Genomic DNA, 18,749 nt, shown 5'->3' on the forward strand with positions numbered 1-18,749 from the left:
CAGAGCTTTTTTCTTCTTCTTCTCCCCCCCTGCCCCCTGCCCCTGCTGATTAAGGTTCCCATTTCTATTCATTCCTCCAGAACTTTTTAGGAGCAGATATCCATTTTATACTGGAGATTAAGTGCCCACCAGGACCTCACCATCTGAATGGCACAGCCAAAATGCTAACTTTGCTGTTTCCTTCCCAAATCTTTGTTTTTTTCTTTCTAATTCATGCTTCCATGATCACAGATCATACACTTGACCTTGTATATCTATTGAACAGCCTATACTGTGTTAAGGTTCCAGTAGAGAGGAGATGGCACCCTAGGCTCAGTAATTTGAGGGGAATCTACAAAGGGACACTTTACAAAGTTAGTGCAGTGCCCAGGGGCTGAGAGCAACTCAAAGCTGCTACCTGCCCTGGGACTGAAGAGTGAATGGGAACCGAGCAGGAGTCTCAACAACCTGGCAGGGAGGGAGCTGGTGGAAATAAAATAAATACGCTGTCAGCACTCTTCTCCCCATCTCCTTCCGGTGCCTCCCATTAGCTGAGCCCAATGGGAAGCCAGTGACCAGGGAGCCCATTGATGTACACAGCCACTTGGGACCCAAAGCAAGACAGAGACAGGTGATATAGTGGACGTGGAGAGGCATAGGGAAGGTGTGCAGCCCAGGATGCACTTCCTAAGCCAGAACAAAGTCAAAAAGATTGGTGGTTGCAAGGAGTCCCAACACAACCTCTTGCTACTACTGCAGCAATGATTCTTCATAGTCTAGAGATAATGAATCAATAGCCTCTTCTTTGTAGGATTGCCAGAGTTAGCTAAAAAAAAATGCAGGACACCAATTAAATCTGAATTTCTGAGAACGTGTAATTTTGAGTATATTTGATATTTGCTTACACTCACGTTATTTACTATTTGTCAGAAACTCAAATTTAACTCAGTACCCCATATTTAATCTGAGAACCCTATGCCTTTGTATAAAGTTATGACTTCTGTCCCAGAGGATGAGGGCAAATGATGAATTTCCATCAAGTGTGTTATATTTAGTATTAATCTTGTGAGTTTCATATTTTTGCTACCCTTTCCAATTTAATTCTCGGATTCTCCCTTTTAAAAAATTATGCTCTCTATTTTTACTCATTGTGATATATAAAGACTATCTCCATTGAGAATGTACCAATTTTATTCTCATTGAGGTCATCCGTGAATTGCTTCTATTCTCATGAGAATACATTTTTTTAAAAAGGCATTAAACTTAGTGTTCTCCTGCATGGTAGTGAAGTTTTGTTACATGTCTTCTGTGTGCAAGTGGGAAATACGGATTTTAAAAATGAGTCCTCATTCAGGGATCTTCAGTATGCTTCCAGAGATAAGAAACATATGAATCTATAGAAACTCATATAAGAGCAGGCAAGACAGTGGTCCACAGCTCCAGAGGCTTCCAGGGGTTTAGTAAAGGAAAGACCATCTTCAGGAGGGATTAGAGCTTGACCATTCTAGAAACTTTATTTTCATGGTGCCAACAGTGCTTCTCACTTGTCCACGGAGATGCTGAGGGAGAAGAGGAGACCCCATGGCCAAGGCTGGGTGAAGAGGGAGAAGCCAGTAAGTGGAAGGACACACAGAAGGTGTCTCCTTCTCCCTCCCATTTACCTCTCGATAGCTCCCCAGTTGAATTCCATCTCTCTAGTAAAGCCCTAAGTCCTCACAGGACTTCTCATGACTTGGCCCTGTATCCTCATATCTCAACTCTTCTGTCTTCATTTTCCTACCTGTTCTCCTTCAGCCACACTGATCTTCTAAGGGGTCCTGAATTTTATAGGTACACAACCATGACAGGGCTCCTGACCTGCTGTTTTTTACTCCCTGCTCCCTCATTTTGACAGGGTCCATTTCCTTGCTCCCTCATTTTTTATGGCCTTCCCTAATCAGCCCCTTTAAAATAGCACCACTTCCACTATTCTCTAACCCTTTACCTATTTTATTTTTCTTCTACACATAGACCATCACCTCCCTGTGAGGTGATCATTTGTCTATCTTCCTCTCTATAGAATATAAGCTTCATGAGACCAGGTTTTTTTGTCTTCTTTTTAAATCTACTGCTATATAGCTAGTGTCTCCTCACAGCACATGAAGATCACAAATTGGTGTAAGGTCTCCATCCTGAGAGATATCACACCGCATACTTACTCAAAAGATATAAACTGTAAGCTGTGTTCACCTTCTGGCTTTGCAAGTATCCATCACTTGAAGAGTGCACCTCCAGATAACTAATAGAACCACACCACCTGCCCTCTTCTTTTTCTTTTCTTTCTTCTTTTTTTTTTTTTTGGTTTTTAATAATCATTAAAATCAAAATGAATTGGAATTGGGTGCCAACATCATCAAAGTCTGGTATCTAACCATGCAGACAAGTAATCAGTTCATCCAATATTTTTGTTGTTTATTTAATTTCACCTTTAACACACAGTATTACCCCATTTGAGTTTTGTTAATGGTCTTGCTGGTACTTCAACAATACAAACTCACTGTCTTCTTCAGAAGACATACCACCCAATATTAAAAAGTGTATTTAATATTTGTTGACCCTTTTACCAATAGGTCTCTAAACTTCTTCAGTCTTAGAGTCACTCTTATTTTCCCTGAAAATGTTTACATTAATTGAAGCCTTGAGATGCTCGTTCTCTGTCTCATCCTCCTTGGTTAAGTTCATCATAGACTAAACGGTCCTGAGCACAAGGCGTATCAGCCCTGCTGGCAACCCCATTAACGTCTTCTGGGTCTATTTAAAAATGCACAAAATTCCTGACAGCCATGCAGCCCTTTAAATTTTATAAAAAGGACTGGATATATATTATTGTATTTAGTTTTCACAGTAGACCCAAAATGAATTGTTTCCCCAATTTCAAAGATGAGGAAACTTGCCAAGTTGAGAGGGGTTTCGGCAGAGCCCATTGCAAAGCCCAGCTCCATGGGGAGCTCCTCCCTTCCTGTGAGTGTGAGGCTGTGCGTGATGACTCTGGTTTTAAGTGATTTTATCACAAATTACTTCTGTGGAAAAGGCAATGGCATATGATTACTGAATCTAATTTGAGGCATTTTTCCCAACTGTCCTAATTTCCTATACACAAAATGAACAGATTCCTTAAGCAATTTGCCATGATCAAAGTGCCTTACTGTGGAGCCACCCAGCAGAAACATACTTAGGCACATACTTTTTACATGAGCCAGTGAAATAGTTTCAATGAGCGGTATTTTAATTTTATATTAATTAATTCTGAAAGTGTGTATTTGGGGATCCACAAAGACAAAGATGGACTCATCTGGAGGTCTCACACACAGAGACATAATCTGATATTTAATGATGCAAGCCATATATGAACAGTCCCTGGAGTCCAGGGTTTTAGGGCTAGAAGGACCACAGATAGCATAGACCCACTGTTCCCAAACAGTCCCAATAACAGAGACATGTGATAGTGTGTAAAGGAATATGAATCTCGGGTATAAGCACAGTTCATAAGACTAATGCTTCAATGGTAAGCAATTTCAAATATCACTTAATATTAAACCAAACACATATAATGTGGAAAAGAATTAAATCCACACAAATCTTCAAGACTTAATACAGTTTTCACAGATGGTTTAAGCTGGTAGTGGGCTACTTTGGGCAAATCCCAAACTCTCTGGGGTTTATGTTATATCGCCCTCAGGGCAGGCAAATGGGAGGATTTCAGAAAAACTAAGCCTCCTCAATTAACAGATGAATAAAACTTGAGCCCTAGACAAATTAAATGATTAATAAAGATGTTAAAATTAGCTATTGCATGAGATGCCATGCCTTTCCTGTCTTTTTTTATGGGATAATGTGCCTAGTGTCTGAACTGCTTGTACACGTGTGGGTTAAATTTGGCTGGAGTGTGCTGAAAGGGTTGATATTGGTTTTCTAGAGATGTCACAACTAACTACTGTAAATGAAGTAGCCTAACCCTAGCTCTGGAGGCTAGAAGTCAGAGATCAAGGGTCACAGGGCCATGCTTCCTCTGAAGACTCCAAGGAAGGATCTGTTCCAGGCTCCTCTCCTAAGTTGTGGTAGTTCCTTGGCTTGTGGCAGCGTAACTCATCTTGACATGACTTTCTCTGTGTACATGTGTGTTCATATTTCCCCTTTTATAAGGACGTGAGTCATTCTAGATTAGGGGCCCACCCTACCCCCGATATGCCCCATCTTAATTTAGCTAATTACATTTACAGTGACCCTATTTCCAAATAAGGTCACATTCTCAGGTGCTGAGGGTCAGGACTTGGATAACTGAATTCGGTGCAGGGAATAGGACTCAACCCATACCCATACCAGTCCATTATGGCCCAAACTTAATGAACCAGGTGGTTCTGAAAAATGGTAGCCAAGCTCAAAGGTCAAGATGAGCCTTTTTAGTGCCTACCACTTAGGCTTTCTTAAGCTCAAAATAAAAAATTATCCTCATTTCCAGAATTCACTGCAACCACACAGTCTAAGATTTTCAACTTGGTACCCTATGTGTGCAGCACTAAAGATAATGTAATTGTTGAACTTTTGCTGATCTTAGGTCAAGATACACAGGAAGGAAAGCAATGGAAGTTTGAGTCAGCTACCTTTGAGAAAGCAGAAATCTACCTGCTGGCACTATGTTATCAAGGAAGACCTCTTTGAGATCCCCAAATATTCATTAAGTGATAATAAAGAGATGGAAACATCTGTCACTTTTGAGTTAATTCATCTTTTATTTTAGTGGTCAATATTTAGATTTATTCTCCTGTCTGTGTATTTCTGCATTCTTGTTGATGGGTCAGGTAAATCATGATTGAATACTTATGCCCTGGTCTGGGGGAAGCATTCAGAGATATGCTCCGTGTTCTAGCTTCACTGACATTTCAGCTTCTGCTCATCTTTGTGTGTGTAACGCTCCATGCCCCCCCCCCCCCCGCTTTTTTTTTTTTTTTAGATTTTATTTATTTATTTGAGAGAAAAAGAGCATGTGCATGAGGAGTGCCAGGGGCAGAGGGAGATGCAGACCCTCTGCTGAGGAGGGAGCTTGACCTGGGGCTCAATCCCAGGATCCCGAGATCATGACCTGAGCCATAGGCAGATGCTTAACTAACTGAGCCAGTCAGGTGCCCCACCCCCACAGCCCACCTTGACTATTTTCTAGCCCCAAAGTAATGGAGGTCATCTAACAATTATTACTTGTGAATCTTTCATGAAACTTTTCTCCTTTTATTGAAAGGGCAACTGATTAGCAACCTTAATTCCAACTGCAACCTTCAACCCCCCTTGCCATGTAACTTAGCATACTCACAGGTAGGTCCTGGAGTAGAACCTAGGCATCTTTGGGAGTCATGATTCTGTGTGTGTGTATGTGTGTGTGTATGTGTATACACACACAAACTTGATAAATGACTTCCTTTATAACACTATGGAGTTTGTTTTATACACTTAGAACACTATCCTGAGGAGGGTTCTACAGGCTTCGTCAGACCTCTGAGGAGCTCCATGACACCAAAAGATTAAGAACACTTGAATCTACAGACAGTGAAGCTGACAACTCTGACCACCACTTCCTCTAATGAAGCATCTGCTCAAAGGCACTTTTCACGTATTCTCTTTAACGCCTACCTCCCAGCAACTTTCCACAATTAGATGCTTTATTAAGTATTTTTTTAGCTGAGGAAACTAGGGTGGCAGAGAGCGATTTGCTCCTGGCCACATTGCTGATGAGTTGCAGAGCTGAATTCAAAGCGCTCTGCTATCCCATGAGCTGAGAATTCTCCTTTAAGTCTTTTTACATCGCAATATATCCACTTACCAACTAAGACGGATTAGTATTGATATCAGCGACTGGTGTTTTCCCCCCTCTTCCTAATTTATCTGACCAGTGTTGAAAAAAATATTTGAAAAACAAATGCCAATCACTTCTGTTGCTAGCTTTCTCTCATATCAAAGAAGAACTTATTAACATGAATTTATGACAAGGCAGTACTGTCTCCCTAGCTGAGTGCCTCACCAACAAATACACACTGAGATCTGGAGCCCAACTTTTTGTCACTGATGACTGGTCTCTTTAATTGGAGTATTTCATCAGGATTCTATTTCCTCTGGATTGTTCAAGCCACAGAGATTAAGATCTGACTCTGTGCTGCCTTAATGCTGGAAAGCATCTTCACCATGTCACTTGGAACCTGGTGGATACACTGAGACTCCGCTCTGAGTTCAGCATTGACTTATTGCCATTGTGGACTGATTATCATTCAGTTACCACTGCTATTGATCATCACCCCTGGGTCATCGACTAGCAGAACTTCTCTTTGAGGCTGACCCCCCCCCAAAAAAAAGGTGTTATTGCGTAATAGCTCAAACTTCTCAGTAACAGCTCTAATGAGTGTTGGAAGAACCAGGCTTGGGACACAAACATCTCATGCTCACTGTCTCCTCTAGCTAGTTTTAGAGGCTCACATACTGCATGCCTAGAACAGGGAAGGAAGGAAAAAGAAGAGGTGAGGATAGAACAGAAGAGGAATGAGGATAGAGGAGGGAGGAGGAGAGGAATTTCTTTATAGTTTTTTTTTAATTTATTTTTTATTGGTGTTCAATTTACTAACATACAGAATAACCCCCAGTGCCCGTCACCCATTCACTCCCACCCCCCGCCCTCCTCCCCTTCTACCACCCCTAGTTCGTTTCCCAGAGTTAGCAGTCTTTACGTTCTGTCTCCCTTTCTGATATTTCCCACACATTTCTTCTCCCTTCCCTTATATTCCCTTTCACTACTATTTATATTCCCCAAATGAATGAGAACATATAATGTTTGTCCTTCTCCGGCTGACTTATTTCATTCAGCATAATACCCTCCAGTACCATCCATGTTGAAGCAAATGGTGGGTATTTGTCATTTCTAATAGCTGAGTAATATTCCATTGTATATATAAACCACATCTTCTTTATCCATTCATCTTTCGTTGGACACCGAGGCTCCTTCCACAGTTTGGCTATCGTGGCCATTGCTGCTATAAACATCGGGGTGCAGGTGTCCCGGCGTTTCATTGCATTTGTATCTTTGGGGTAAATCCCCAACAGTGCAATTGCTGGGTCGTAGGGCAGGTCTATTTTTAACTGTTTGAGGAACCTCCACACAGTTTTCCAGAGTGGCTGCACCAGTTCACATTCCCACCAACAGTGTAAGAGGGTTCCCTTTTCTCCGCATCCTCTCCAACATCTTTATAGTTTTTAACGTTCCAAAGGACACATGTATTATTTTGTAATCAAACAAAAATTATTTAAGTTATTTTTTAAAGAAATACAAGGATGAAAAAAAAAGATCCTATTATATATAAAAAAGAGAAAAAGACGTAGTGGAAGATATATGCTACACCAGCTCTCACGTTCTCCTCTGCATAACAGGAGATGAGGCTCTGTTCATGATTTGGCTTTGGGGTTGCAACCGTGCCCCACAACCTGCTTCCCTTTACATGGGTGGTGGATACACTGCAAAGGCTTTGAGACACCTGGAGAAGAAAGTGTTTGAGGATCAGTGGAAACGGATTTAGCCTATCATGCATGAAGTACAGGGAGACCCAATCCATACGGGCAGGTGAATCCAGAATCTGTCAGAATTTCAGCCCCATTATAAAACTGTAATGCTGAGCCATTCTACCTCGCAAAAGCAGACAGCGGGGATAGAGCTATTTCTGTGTAGGCAGGTATTCTCACATGCTAAAACTTTCTTCCAGTTATTTTTAACAGGTTTATTTGCTATTTGATTAGAATAGGGAACTCTAGAGATCTTGTAATATTCATTCATACCATTCTGAGAAAAAGTCAGACAAATTCTAAGAAAGATTCTATTTTTCAGACCTTTCTCAATTGCTTTACAACTGCTTGTTGCTTCCTTCAACTCTCCCTTACAGATCTCAGAGAACACCTGAAGTGGCACATGCTATCGTGAGTTTTCTCCACTTCATGAACACTGGAGTCCCTTAATCTCTCCACCTGTTTACAGGAATACCCATATTACCGAGAGACTAGTCTGTTGCTAAGGTAGAAGGTAGCCGTCAGAACTTTCTAGCTCGAGCTATGCTGATTAAATTGCTCTTTGGGGATCTCAGCTCATCACATAAAGTCACACAGGGAGTTGTTTAATGATTGTGATATGCAGCATTCCTCTCGTGAAATCCCACCACAGTTCGCAGATCCAGTCCCTCTGTGTGTGATGGTAACAGCATCCTTGACTTTTAGCACTTCGCCAATAACTATTAATCAAAGTGTGTATCTTTGAAATGAGCAAAGTAGCTATATTCAGCTCTTTTTCATTCAGGAAGATGCTTAAAATGATGCAAAGAACCATTAAAAAAAGAGACAAATTGCCAACTGTACAGTAAAAATTGAATATAGTACTCTTGAACCAACTTGTACTTCCTTTGAGATTCTTAAAGGCTTACCGCAGAAGCTTTGTTGTTAATGCACTGCATGTTTGCATTTAAAAAATATGTAACCCATTTTATAAGCTACCCTGTTAATCTCAAAGACAAATGAGCATTGTCAAGGCTTTCTCACCACGGATCTCGACTGTCAAGCTTGCATGCCTGGACAGCAGCAATGCCTATGGCATCTGGTTTTCAGATACAGAATAAAAAATGTGTATTCCAATGAGAGACTCCTAACTCTGGGAAAGGAACAAAGGGTTGCAGAAGGGGAGGTGGGTGAGGGGTTGGGGTAACTGAGTGAAGGGCACTGAGAAGGGCACTTGACAGGATGAGGACTGGAGATTATACTATATGTTGGCAAAACGAACTTCAATAAAAACAAAAAACAAACAAACAAACCAAGAATGAGTATTCCAGCAAATCAGATCTTTCATTTGAAGGTTTGATACCATTTCCCGGAACCCACAACTGCCCATGGCTTCCCTGATATACACAGAAAATGCCAATGGGAACTTCTGACCCACTAACCTCACAGAGAAAAGATGAAAGAAACTGAGGTTGTTGGACCACCTATTTGCTAATCTTGCTTAATTAGAAAAACCACGTGGTTCAAAATCTGCTTAATTCAAATATGAAGCAATAAACCATATTTGAAAAACAATCACTAACTGAAGGCAGCAAATTTGGGAGAATTAGTAGCCCTTTCTACACATCTGACATCATGCTTACTCACCAAAATGTCATGTCCATATATATGGCCAAAGGAAAGGGTGACTTTCTAGGAGGAAAAATATATTTTTGATCTTACTGTATCAGCAAAATATTAACCCCAAAAATAACATAGAAGGTACTGATCTAGTCATAGTCAAAACAGGGGAAGAAAACATATTTTGCCCCACTGTCACTAAAACATTAACAACAAATATAAAGCATCAGAGAAGCTACACTTTAATTTGATAATAGACTTCCCTTGTTAAAATGCCATCAATCTTTATTAAATACCAGGGTCTGATTTTAGACAATAGTCTTATCATTCTTCTATTTGACTTATGGATGACAAACACCACGTTCACATATTTACATATACTCTGCTGTTTTTACGTAGCAAAATCATGCATTTCTAATGTGTGCTTCCTATTGATTAAAATACCTTGCATTTATAGGAGCTGGTCAGGACTGTTCCATGACTCCTTATAGAACTGCTGTACAAAAGCACTAATCTGTAGATCTTCATGGCCAGAAATTCACAGATATTTACTAAAGGTAGTTGTGGAAAATGGGCAAAGGGGCACCTGGGTGGCTCAGTCTGTTAAGCATCTGCCTTCAGCTCAGGTCATGATCCCGAGGTTCTGGAATCAAGCCCCATGGAGCCTGCTTCTCTCTCTCACTCTGCCCCTCCCTCTACTCATGCACACACTTGCTCATGTGCACGCTCTTTCTCTCTCTCAAATAAATAAATAAAATCTTTTTAAAGAAATGGGCAGGGATGAATGTGTTGCTTATTTTTTTTCCCTAAAGTGGAACAACCTTCAATTGAGAAGGCATATTTAATCTGGATATAGGGAAGTGTGTGTTGGGATCGCACTACCAGAAATGGAAGGAGAGTCTTCACTTTGGGTACTCACTATTCCGAATTGTTTGACTCGGAAAGCAAAGGGACATTCACTTTGTAACTTTTAGAAAATAAATAAATCAATAATGGAATGGATAGAATGGAATATGTTGAGATTCATACTTTATCCACACTTTAAATGGGAATTCACACTTTAAATGCTATTTATAACCCAACGGAGAAAGTAAAAGATCCAAAGAGCTGGTTATGATTATCAGAATAACTTATTTATAATCGTTAAAATGCAAACTAGTAATGGTAAAAGGATCCCAAGCATAGATAAATTTAAATCAATTTTAAAATATGCTAACTAAATCACTTGGCGTATAAACATACAGGAAAACAACAGTCCAATAGAAGGAATAATGGCAGAATGATGCATTTCAGACATAAACCTTTGGTTGCTGAGTAGTAAGAATCTGGCAAAAAACATTTTTCAGTGGGAGTTGTGTGTTACACAGGAAAGGGAAAGGCTTTTTTGTTCAGCCCTCTGTTTCCAAGAGCACAGCCATCGGTAGCCATAGAAGCCAAGAAAATAAACCATTAAGTAGAATTTAAAAGGAGTATGGACAGTGAGCCCAGACGCCCGAGATGATGTCAAACCTTGCCACCATTCCCCAGTAACCTACTGATTAGCAAAGGGTCCTTTTCTAAGATTGCTTCTCTTTTACACTTAAGCATAAAGAAATAGCTGGCAGATCCCTGCCAACATTCAATGGCCTAGAGATTTGATTTTCTGTTCTTCACTGGAGGGCATTGAGGAAGGAAAGATGTCTCCCCTTTGTTCATTTCACTAAAAGCCAGGGGGCTGTCTCTGATTTCCCAGGGGCATTTCACATGCTCACCCCAAGGGCAAATGTCAACACGCAGTGGGTGCAGATTGACAAGGAGATCGGACACGGACAAGGACCCGGTCAATACATAGAGCTTTACACATACAGCAGCTGGCCAGTGAAAATTCTGTTAAACAGTCATAGAGAATCACACTCAAAAGCAGGAATAAAAGCTCCAGCACAATGACTTCACACTTTGTGAAGTTAAAAAAATTGCATATGTGCATTTTGAAGAAAAACAAAAAACCCCAACTAAACCAGAAAATGAATTCGATAAGAAATGTTCGAAAGTTTTTTTTTTCCCCCCTGAGGGACTCCAAAATTAACCCCTGAACATAACAGAAATTAAAAAACAAAAATTCACTGTGAAATCACTAAAGGGCATGGCTAAATCTAATACAGAAACAAACTCTGGAGGGGCTATACTTCAATGACAGGCAATCAAATTTAGAAGGATATTTATTAATTTCAGTGGAGCTAGTGCTTTTATCACTAATATTCCAGCTGTGTAGACAGACATGACTAGGTATTGCCTTATAATTAATCTCCCTTGTCTGAACTAAGAAATAGCTTAATTTTTAAATAGTAAGTTGTTCAGGAATTAGTACCATGCTTATTTACATATTAGAATAGAAGCAAGAAATTTTTAAAAAAGATTTTATTTATTTTTTTCCTGAGAGACCCAGAGAGAGGCAGAGACACAGGCAAAGGGAGAAGCGGTTCCAGGCAGGGAGCCTGATATGGGACTCCATCCTGGGACTCTGGGATCACACCCTGAGCCACCCAGACGTTCCTAGAAATTTTTTTTTTTTTTGCGAAAAATCACATCATGTTTGTTCTACAGTCCAAAAACTCCATAAAATCCTCATTTAAAAAAATTTATCAGAATAATTTTGTATTGTGCACACATCTGTTAATATTACAGATTGGATTTATTTGGTGGATAGTAAAATCCTATTAATTTCTGTGACTCTGTATGTGGTATATTGCTTTATAGTTTATAAAGTGTTTTCACCGGTTCTCAGTTATTCTTAAGAAAGGAGAACAGAACAAATATTCCTGTATCCATTTTACAGATAAAGAAATTGATATTTTCTAACAGCTCCCAAGAAAACACAGCTGTTAAGAACCAATGTTAAAAATATATTCATATAAATACAACTAAGAATAAAAGGAATTAAGCTTTATATAAGTTATCACATGAATTTATCAGAGTAACATGAGAGTTCCCTTTGAAAAAGAAGTTCCGTAAATTCAGTGCATGTTACTTAAAAATAACTGAACATGATCTTGGTTGGGAAACTTAGCTCTTCTTCAAAAAGAAAGCCTTCTTCAACTACAAAAGAAGTGAAAAGGATTGACCCCAAATCAAATCATTAATGTCCCATTCAGCTCAAACATCCCATGATTCTATGAACTTTGTACTCTTATGAATAAAGTCAGGGTCCTGAGCTTCCACCAAAGCCAGCCCCTTCCACCTTTGGCTGAACATCAGCCGCCATTTTGTCACCTAGCAGGTATCAGATTGAGGTCTTGTTTCCATAGAAATGACCTGTGCACAGAAAGAAGTTGAACAGAACGAGAACAGAGAGGGAGACAGGCCACACGGTTTTGCAATAAGAGGGTGAGTGTGTTTGAATCAATCTAACAATGATCTCCTTCTACCTGAACTCCATTCAGTGACTGCCAAGGAGAAGAAAGGCATTTGTCCATCCTACCCTGAATGAGCCCTGTTCTTTCCCACTCACAAAAATGATGGAGTCTATTTTCTTTCTTATCTATCCGTTCACCAATGTTAATTTAACATTTACTTGTGGTGGTCCCCCTGCTGCCCATTGGGGATACAACGGCAAATAGACAGGCATTCTCATTGTCCTTCCCAATCTTACATCTATTACTTCCAGCTGTTGGAAATATGGGCCTCTTGTGATGTTCTGGAGTCTAAATTGTCAGAGACAGTAAAATTCAATAGTAGTCAAAGCTTGTAAAAGAAGGGGCAGAGGAGAGCATGCGAAGCTTCCTTCACACCACATTATTCCATGCCATCGATCGCCAGGAACAAGTAGATCTCAGAAGGGTTCCTGTAACTGGACAGTGTTTGGGAAGCATCAGCTTTGGACTACCTGGTTATCAGTAATGGAAATACACCTCCATTTGCACCCTTGCACATAATATTTAAATCTCACTGCATATTTTACCTTTTTATAGTGAATTTATATCATTTCATCCTTATAGGCCTTGGGAGTAGTAGTCTCTAGCCTCTTCTGCTCACATCTGGACAGGCCCCCTCCATTAGCGCTGTTAACAGCACCACTGTGTCCTTGGTGGCTGCCCTTTAGACCTGCTGAGAGGGGACAGCAGATCTGTCCAGTTTTCAGTAATTCCTCCAAAACTTCTCTCTGACCACAGGGCTCAGTTAGGCATCATGTTCCTCTCCCCTACCTTTTCTTATTATTTCTTTTTTTTTTTTTTTTTCCTCACTGGTACTTGTCTGTCTTCTTGCATCCTCCTATCTTTTGTTACCTATTCTACTTCACTCAACCTGCCTTCTCTTCCTGTCTTTTCCTCCTTGCCATGAATGCCACTGAGTCTCACCCTGTGCAGAGAGGTAATTCTCAACCACAGGGAATACACATCATAGCAGGAGACAGTGATGTTTCCTCACTCAGGTCATGCATCATCTCTAAGGAGATGTAATTTGCCCCTGGAAGGAAAGAGGTGGGCGATTCAGGGCATCTTGCCAAGACAGGATGGAAATTACCACCCCAAAACATATGTGCACACTATTTACATCAGCATGCAGGAGCCACGGTGGTTGAAAGAATAAACTCCATCTTGGGAACAAACAAAAATCTAAGAGCAAAAACACGCATATGGGTGTTGAATAAATGGAGAGATTACAAGAAAAATAACATTTTTAGAAGGAGACTTTAAAAGCTGGAAAATGTATGTAACAATGAAGAAAACATAAGTTCAGTTGAAAATAGTCAAACTATTTTCTGGAAACCAGATCATAGATTGGATGAGGAAACAGAAAGGCACTTCATAAACGGTTGACACTCTAGTCTCAGGACTGCTAGGTAAACGATGTGGTGATAGATGGTATACAGAACCCACATGGAAAAATCCAAGGCTGCTTGTGCAAGCGCGGGCAGGCATCAGCTGGGCAGGAACTAGCAGGCATACATTTGTTTTCAAAAATTTGCCTTTGCCTCCTGAGTGCCTCAGTCTGTTAAGCGTCTGCCTTCAGCTCAGGTAGTGATCTCAGGGTCCTGGGATCAAGCCCCACCTTGGGCTCCCCAAAAGCAGGGACTCTGCTTCTCCCTCTTCCTCTGCCCAGCCTCCTGCTTGTTCTCTCTCTCTCATTCTGATAAATAAAATTAAACACACACACACACACACACACACACAAAATTTGCCTTTCAAAAAATGAAAGCAACCTTCTGAAATAATTTAAGAAAAGCAGGGCATGTACAAAGAAAATCTGACAAATATGGGCAAACCATACTCCTTGTTTCTAAAGAATTACAGGAAAGCTCTTCCCTCAGTCCTCTGTGCTCCATTTACAATTCCAGAATCACCTTTTCTCTCACTATATGTTGTCACTGGACCAGGAAGTCATGCAGTGCTTCATCATCCCAGGGAACATGAACAAGGTTCCCTGATTAATTTGAGTGATACATACTTATTCCTCTTAAAATGTAGTTCACTGCTAAAACTCTGGATTATTAAGAAAACATCCTAAGCTCCAGCTCAATACATCAAAATATAAGAGACTGTCTCCTTACTCAAAATGAACCACGGAACCCCTGGACCTTTATTTTTCCTCTTAATATTGCATAAAACCTATAAGAATTTTCCAAAAACAATAGTCAGACAACACAGGCTGCACCAGTGTACATCCTAATGCTCTGTGGCCATATCCAGTGGTAAGATGAAAAATGCCAACATGTGTTTAGATGTTAAAGTTTTTTTTTTTTATTTTATGGAGCATGGTGATAGGATACAAAAATGGACTCTGCAGAAGAATTTGCTTTTGTTCCTTGTTCTCTCTCTCATTTAGTAAATGTAATATGTAATATTGTCACATAAATATGTAAATATGTGTTGGGGCACCTGCGTGGCTCAGTCGGTTGAGCATCTGACTCTTGATCTCAGCTCAGGTCTTGACCTTAGTGTTATGGGTTCAAGCCCTGCATTGGGCTCCATGCTGAGCATAGAGACTATTTAAAAACTAAATTAATAAAAAATTTTAGAAAATACGTAATGTGTTAAATAATAGTAGTTGTTAAACCATGACTAAAACAGGTTTATCAACAGAGCTTGTGAAATCCCAGGTATTTTTTCCAAAGGGCCTTCTGAAGGGAATAACCCAACTTAGATATGAAAGTGCTAAGTGAATCATCTGATCGTTTGATCCTAAAACACTGGCAAGGGTGAGGTCAAGGACTGCATGGGGGAAGAGATGGTGAAATTTCGTTTCTAAGAAGAGGCAGTGTGCCCAAGCGATTTCTATTTTTCCTTAAAGAGCGAGCTCCCAGTATTAAAATCTAGAACATTAATACTTACAAGTTCATCACTTCTACAGTTTTCAGAACACAGCAGAAACTACTCTGCTGTTCCTCCAAAATAGGAAAAAAGCTTTTGCTGAATGCATCCCATTTTCTGAGGTAGCACCATTTCCAAAGCAATGGTTTTCTTAAACTTTGTTTCTGAAAATCTGAAAAAGGTCACTTCATCAAAAGCTATATACTCCATTAGTTTTCAACTTATAATTTTGAAAAGTTACAAAGGGTCAGTTACTAAAAAACCGTAGGGCGACCTGAAGCATCTCTTTCACTAATCTGGCCACTCAATGACAATTTGCCACCTGCTGCCACCACTGACACTTTTTAAAAGAGAGACACTCGGATAAACCTCATTGGCTACGATACTGCCACGGAAATATCAGAAAGGGAGACAGAACGTAAAGACTGCTAACTCTGGGAAACGAACTAGGGGCGGTAGAAGGGGAGGAGGGCGGGGGGTGGGAGTGAATGGGTGACGGGCACTGGGTGTTATTCTGTATGTTAGTAAATTGAACACCAATAAAAAAAAATGAAAATAAAAAAAAATAATAATAATAATAAAAAAAAATAAATAAAAGAGAGACAATAACCATTGTTGCCACTGAACAATTTACAAACATGTTGCAAGGGTGTCTGAGTGGCTCAGTCAGTTAAGTGTCTGCCTTTGGCTCAGGTCATGATCCCAGGGTCCTGGGATCGAGCCCCAGGTCAGGCTCCCTGCTCAGCAGGGAGTCTGCTTGTCCCTCTACTCCTCCACACCACCCCTCTGCTCATGCTGTCTCTCTCTCTCGAATAAATAAATAAATAAATAAATAAATAAATAAATAAATAAATAAATAAATAAATAAATAAAATCTTTAAAAGAAAAATAAAAAAAAATTAAAAGTATGTTGCATACCTGATGCCCTTTTACCTCAAACACTTCAACATTATCTTCCAAGTAAAAACAGGCTTTTATATAAGCATAGAATAATGAACAATTTCAGGAAATTAAGATTTTACTGTGACTGTCTTTGGTCTTAAGTGGTAGAGTCACTGAACTCCAATCAAAAGTAAAAATACTTTTCCTTCATTATAAACCAGTATTTTTCTGACTCCTCATGCCAAGGAACTAAGCAGAGTAAAATTCCTGAGGGCAATGATTTGCCTTCCTTATTCTTCCCAGGTGTCGAGAAGCCCCCGGGGAACATGCAAAGACAGTATTTGCTGACTGCCTGACACCGTGTGATGCCTGTTGAGTACCTTGTGTGCCTAGAACAGACATGGGAGCTGATTCTCCACTATGCTTATGTTTCAACGTTGATATAACTCATCATTTGGGAAATTACTTGCTTTTTTAAAGGATGATTACAAAACATTCTTTTCCTACAGATCCCGCAAACATGACCAGAAGTCTTGGGTCTTGATTTATTTTTTTTTAAGTATGCTGGGCCTGTGTGCCATTGGTTTGGATGTTTAATATCCAGTGAAAGTTACCACTGGTAATAACTATCCCATTGTTACCACTGGTAACGCTGGGGGCGGAGGGGAGAGAAGGGAGTTATTAGTTTAGGTTGATCATGGGATTATGAAATCCTGTTATCCTCTTACTCCCTCCCCCCACTGTCATTCATTCATAAACAAAAGAATAAATCTAGCCTTCAAAGGAAAAGCAAGACTCTCCAAACTGAACTTCTATAAAAATTAATTTTTTAATAACAGCTTGGTTTTATCACTACTTCCCCAAATGCTAATTAATTCTAACTCTAAGCTATGTAATTATAATACTTCTGCTGAAATACTAAGTATCTGGTGCCCCTGGGGTGAGGCAGGGAGAAGGTATCTCACGTTCCACCCAGCTCTTCCCAGAGTGGAAACAGTGGAGCAGCCCCCGCGCCCTGCACCTGCTGGTGCACCTGCAAGCCCTGCCCCTCATCTCCAGCTGGGGGGGGGGGGTTTGCTGACAGATGGCACCCCTCTCCGTGGGGCTGGGAGGAACCGAGGCATACCGAGTTATTTTTGGCCAGAACCTTCAGGAGCCTTCACTGAGTCCGTGGCCTAAGTGGCCGCGATATACCTGCAGAATGTGAATTGATGTTGCCATGGAAATAGGACAACTCTTCCTGGTTCTGTCAAAATCCATCTCTCTCTGCCACCAGGCAGGGGTCAGAAAGGGAAGAAACGGAGCAGGGGGGCTTCGGTGGCGCCCTGCACCCGGTAGGGTCGCACAATCCGGTCTGCTTTCTAGGTGGAGACATGCACATTCACACACAGGGCCATTGGGGGCCAAATCTCTCCCTCTCCTCCCTCCTCTCCTCTCCCTCTTGCCTGCTCTCTCTTCCCCTCTCTTCTCCCTCCTCCTCCGTCTCTCCTCCTCCCTCCTCTCTGCATTCTCTCTCTCTCTCCTCCTATCTCTTCCCCTCTCCTCTCCTCTTTCTCTCCCTCCCTCTCTCCCTCTCCTCTCTCTTCCCCTCTCTTCTCTCTTCTCCCCCTTCCTCTCTCTCTCTCCTTCTCCTCCCTCCTCTCTGCATTCTCTCTCCCTCTCTTCCCCTCTCTTCTCTCCCTCTCTCCCTCTTTCTCTCCTCTCTCTCCTCCCTCTCCCTCTTCTCTCTCTTCCCCTCTCTCTCCTTCTCCTTCCTCTCTGCATTCTCTCTCCTCCCCCTTTCCCTTCTCTCCTCTCTCTCTCCCTCTTTCTCTCCTCTCTCCTCCCTCTTCTCTCTCCCTCTCCTCCTTCCTTTTCTCTCTCCTTTCTCTCTCTGTCCTCTATCTTCCCTCTCTTTCTCTCTCCTCTCTTTCTCTCTCTTCTCCCCCCTCTTTTCTTTCCTCTCTCTCTTTCTCTTTTCTTTCTAGACAGTAGTGAATTCAAGCATTTTCCACCCTGGATCCTAAAACCAGCCTTTGCTGGCCTGCTACCTAACATCTTCAGGGGTCCGTTTCCCTTGCTGTCACTTGAGGAAGGTGACCCAGGTGATCACTAAACCATCCCCGTTGAAGATTTCCATGAGGCTATTTAACATTCTGCTTTCAGTGTTAATAGGTATTAGCCCGTTCTGCCCAGACCTAAACTGAAATGTCATGATTTAAGTCCATGGAAACAGGGCCATGGATGTAAGAATAGCAAACCAGTAGAAGATGACTCCCTCTTCCTTTCCCCTGCTTTCGGGCTGTAGTGTGGTACTGGTGCTGGGGCCTGTGGCTCTTAGCTCCTGGGACAACAGCAGGAAGGCCGACCATGGGATGGCCAGGCAACAGGGCCCTCTATTCCCCTGCCTGTGGGAACCAGGAGGGGCAGCCTGCTGCTATTTTCCTGGAT

The 18,749-nt window shown here is 41.1% G+C and overlaps 1 protein-coding gene and 1 long non-coding RNA gene across 4 annotated transcripts in view; both read right to left on the bottom strand.

The window, feature by feature from the left end:
* DSCAM (DS cell adhesion molecule) overlaps positions 1 to 18,749 on the bottom strand; it is a 729,459-nt gene that overhangs the window by 411,754 nt on the left and 298,956 nt on the right. The gene's annotated exons all lie outside the window — the stretch shown is intronic.
* Positions 1,218 to 17,514, bottom strand: LOC111093436. The gene is made up of 3 exons (XR_005382420.1): positions 17,446 to 17,514; positions 15,459 to 15,609; positions 1,218 to 1,570 (listed from the first exon to the last, which is right to left on the bottom strand). It is a non-coding gene; the product is annotated as an uncharacterized LOC111093436 (long non-coding RNA).

The sequence above is a fragment of the Canis lupus genome, chromosome 31 (genome assembly GCF_011100685.1).
Source record: "Canis lupus familiaris isolate Mischka breed German Shepherd chromosome 31, alternate assembly UU_Cfam_GSD_1.0, whole genome shotgun sequence".
Lineage (NCBI taxonomy): Eukaryota > Metazoa > Chordata > Mammalia > Carnivora > Canidae > Canis > Canis lupus.